Consider the following 4,994-nt stretch of genomic DNA (forward strand, 5'->3'; position numbering starts at 1 on the left):
CTTTATCATGAGGTTGAGGCATACTTAGGACTGCATTGGCAATCTCGGAGCTTGGTTTAAGGCCTTCAGGCGTAAGGGTGTGACCCATGAAGGGTGCGGTGCAGGTTTTAAACTTGATTTTGTCTGGGTTAAGTCTGAGTCCATGCAGCGAGAGACGATCCATGAGCTCTATTACAGTGCGGTCATGGTCACGTGTTGCCTCAGACGTAGTTTTACCCCGGCCGACCACTATGATGTCACCAGCTATGTTAATGACACCTTCCAAACCACAGAGGACATCATGAATGCGACGTTGAAACTCCTCAGGGACTGAGCTATTACCGAAGGGAAAAAGAAGTTCAGTGGTAGCGCCCCCAGGTGGTTGTATGCATAGTGTTTAACCGGTAAGACTCCTCTGTTAGCCAGATTTTTGAAAGGCGTCTTTGATGTCAAAGGTTGAGAAGATCGTCGCTTGATGAAAGCGATGAAGATTCTCTTCTAAAGTAGGGATGGGGTAAACTGGCCTGAGTATCGCTTTGTTGACAGTCTGGGAAGGATCTAAACACATGCGAACTTTAGCAGGTTTTGTTGTTGTTGCTGGTCCCTCGGGTACTACCATGTTTGATATCTACGGGGTAGGTGCATTCACTCGGACCAGTTGACCCGTGTGGATGAGTTTGTCTAGGTTATCTTTGATAATGGATAGCTTTGGAGCAGCGTAGCGGTGTGGAGCGGCTTTGATGGGCTTGATGGTGGGATCCAGACTTAGTGAGAGGGGGTCCCCCAGTTCACCCAGCCCCTCAAATAAATGTGAATAGTAATGTTTAATTGATTCAAATTTCAACTCACAGAGGGGTGGCAAAGAGGCTGTTTAAGAGGCCTGAATTTGATTGATAGTGTCAACGTCATAATTTAAGATGCCCATACGAGTACTATCAGCCAGGCCCAGAAGCGGTGCATAATAGTTCTCTGCAGTTATGACTTGGACCACCACATCACAGGGCTTGCCTCGGTGAGTACAAGCAGTGTAGCTTGACCTCCAGTTGGGATGATGGTTTGAGAGTAGTCGAGGAGGCGAATTCTGGAAGGTGCGACTTTCACTTCAACCATTTTCTTCATATCAGTAACGTGTATTGTCTTGCAAGAACATCCAGAATCAACCTGAAAGCGGACACAATGAGCTTATCCTGAAGAGAAGGAGGGGCTAAAATCTAGGTCTGCAAAGATGCCTCTGGATGCAGACTGAACTTGAGCTACATCATGAGTGGTGACACGAGCAGTGCTGGCCTCAAGAACAGTGTCGACGGTTCGAGTCACTGCATTGGCAGTGGAAGTTCGGCAAACTTGTTACCAGTGTACCCCTTTTGCCACAGCCGTGACAGGTGACATTGGCTACAGGACAATCACGACGAGCTGCATGTAGTGTGCGGCCACACCAGAAGCAGGCAAGGGCATCATGAATCTGTAAAGCAAATGGTCTTGTTGTTTGAAGGGACGCCGTGGGGTTTTGGATTTGACTGTATCAGGTGTGACTTTGTATGCTGTATCCTCACCTGGTGTGACCTGGTGTACTGACTCTTCAAGTTGTTGTCTAGTAATGGCAGATTCTGTTTTGAGGCTAGCCTCAAAGTCACGAGCCTTACTGATAACTTGTGCAAAGGTTAGAGTGGTCAGACTCTCCCGAGAAATAAGGTCGCTTCTGAAGTGTTTGAAGGTGTCATTGACGCCAATTACAAAAATATTTCTCTGTAGCCTGTCATCCACCGCTGATGGGAAATTGCATTTTTGGTTTTCTAGTCTCACTACAGTTTGCCACTGTTGAATGCTCATACCTGGGTCTTGTTTTAAGAGGCGATCTCTCTGGTTTTCAAGATGCAATAATACAGGAGATGAGAGCTGCTGCTCTCACAGACCCTGAACAGAGTACTTTGCGATCTCTTGTTGAAGCTGGCTCGTCCAATGACAAGGCAGCAGTTCCTGATCTAGCACGCCCATACTGGACTTATCGTCATGAACTCACTGCATGATGGGCTCCTGTTTGAACAAGGGCTTGTCATTGTTCCCTCCTCGGCTCATTCTACCATCCTACACAAGCTACATGCTGCTCATCGTGGCCCTGAGTTCACCATTCGACACGCCCGCAGTTGTGTCTTCTGGCCAGGGATCAACAGCCAGGTTACAGACTTGTGCAAGACCTGTGTTACCTGTGCCCAAGACAGGCAACAACACCCTAGTTAACTTTTTCAACCATACCCTGTGCCCACCTTACCATGGCACCTGGTATCGCAAGACATTTCAGCTTAATGCTGGACTGTATGACAGGCTGCTCTCCGAGATAGTGTCCAGAACGTTTAGCTAACGATTTGACAGGATGTTGTTTGTCCTCATCGGTGATTTGAGAGTGCATGTTTGTGGTTAGGACATCCCATTCTGCTTGAGTCAAGATCCTTAGCACGATTCACATAGTCCTCCATGATGCAGAAGTCTCTAAAATTAGCGAGGAAAGACTTGAACGCTCTACGGCGGTCGTCCGAGTCGGCATCAAAGACGTGTCGATCTTTACCCATGATGGCTAAGAGAGAGTCGATTAGTAAGCCAACTGTGTTGCGTGCGAAGTTCAATTGACTTGTCAATCGAGGTGACAAGAGTCGATCGCTGATAAAGAGTTCTGACAAAGTCACTGAAGGACGGCCAGGTTCAATAGATGAAGACTCGGGTTCCAAAGTTCTGACACCATGTATAAGCTTCAGCTTATTATAGGACGTGAGACGCACATAACAGACATAGGCAAACCAACATTTTAATGACTATCAAGATGGCGACTTAGCCAAGCACGAGGTACAACTGAAAAGCACTATGGGTAACCTAGTGCGTGACGCGTGACTGGTAACATACTGAAGTTGGAAAGAACAGAAATTGGTCTATAATTGTATATGTCAAATCTTAAATCCTATTTAAAAACAGGAGTAATCCTCGCTAATTTTAATTTCTCGGGAAAATTACCATTAGTAAAGGAATCTCTAACTAAAAATGCAAGAGGCTCGGATGTATAGTCTCTAACAGTTTTCAAAATGATAACAGGTACACTGTATGGGCCAGAGGACTTGCTAGCATCCATCTTAGCATTAAAAGTCCAAATTTCATGTGAAGTGACAGGGGATAAAAAAATTGATCCGGAATAGCTACCCCTTAGGTAGAATAAGGGGCTATGACTTCCCCGGGGGATTCCCTTCTCCGTAGTCTTACCAACATTAGCAAAAAAGTTGTTAAAGATGTTAGCAATGTCATTAGGGTTATCAACAGAATTATTATTACTTAAAATGGAAGTTATTACTGTTTTTACATTTATCAACATTTATGATTGACCTAATACCAGACCACAGCTTTTGCATATTTTACTTGCTTAACGAAAAATATTGACTAAAATGTGTGTATTTACTATCTTTCATTATAGAGATAATGAAGGTTAGGATCTGGTTGTTTACTTTTAAGTAATTTGGAATAAAGCTTAGGGGGATATTTTAACCTCCTTCTTGGAAAGCCTCTTATAAGGTACATGTTTCCTGCATACAGAATCGATTTGGTCATAGAAAAGATCAAACTTACCATTAGTGTTCAAATTACTATTGTAAATGAAAAAGAAATCATGGTGAGATACTTCATCAACAAACGTTTACTCACAGAAATGAGAATAGTCATGATAGTATAAGTTTAAAGAGGCATAATTAACTTTAAGGTTTTCAATGATCAGAAATCTTGGTGACCAGGTTTCCACTAAGAGCATTAAAGTTGAATGTGTTAGCAAAAATGTTGTCAATTAAAGTGGCACTTCTATCTGTTACATTGATCATCAGCTAAAAAGTGCTCAATGGTTTACCAGAGCTTTGAATAGATACGGAGACTTGAACTATGTCAAAAACATTCATTTGCTTCTCTGAGTTCCATGATTGTTACAAAGCAATAATCAGGCAACTCCTGATGATTTCTTTGTAACAAGCATGAAACTCACAGTAGAAATAAATGTTTTTGACAAAGCTCAAGTCTGTATATGTATGTATATATACTTATTGTCTTAAGGATCTTTGAATTGTATTTTGTCTTATATTTTTTACAGAATTTTTGGTCGATGTACCACCAAATGAGTATTTGCTACGTTGCATTGTTTAAACAGAAATATTGATCATACGGAAAAGTAGAATGGAATTTGAAAAGGGTGATCGTTTTAAGTTATATATACAATATGATCATGAGCGGCAGACCTGTATCACGTTTAAAAACTCGAGGCGAAGTCCAGAGTTTGTAAATGGGCTACCGATCTGACGCAAATTTTGTATATGACTGATGAAACGTCAGCATTTAAGTGTTAATGTACACTAGTTATTTTTGGTGATTCAAGACATTTTAATCGGGGAAATCGAAAGAAACATTTATGTAAATGAAGAGAAATCTGTATCAGAAATAAAGATATTGATTAATAAAACATTTCTTTGTTTGTTTCTCATCATGAATTATTAACGAGTTTTATAAGCGTTTTTACTAGGTTTGCGTTTACGTAATGCACAAGAGAAATTACACTATATATACAGGACATTCGTAAAATTTTAAAGGAACTAGTAGAAAATTCCGTATCATAAGAGTCAAAAAAATTGTCACCAACTGAGATCGTCATCTAAAACATGAATTGAGTTCCGAAATTAATTAATTACGGTGGTGCCGATATGTGCACTAAACGATTTTCTTACCTGCATTACTTGTTCCATTAACTTGTGGGATGGCTGTTGTGTTGATTGTTGCGCGCAGATTTAATGTAAACGGAATTGGTGATGGAGATGAGGACAAACTGGTCATGTTTAGTTGCTCTGTATAACAGGTTACGTACAAAATTACGGCAATAACGGTCTTAGGTATCTGAAAGCAAAGTTTAAATTGACACATCTTTCATAAGCAAGGTACAGGGAATGTCTTTTGGAAAGAATAGCTTCCTTACAGATATTTAATCCTCATGTTTTACATTG

The sequence above is a fragment of the Montipora capricornis genome, chromosome 6 (assembly GCF_036669925.1).
Source record: "Montipora capricornis isolate CH-2021 chromosome 6, ASM3666992v2, whole genome shotgun sequence".
In the NCBI taxonomy this organism is placed as follows: Eukaryota; Metazoa; Cnidaria; class Anthozoa; order Scleractinia; family Acroporidae; genus Montipora; species Montipora capricornis.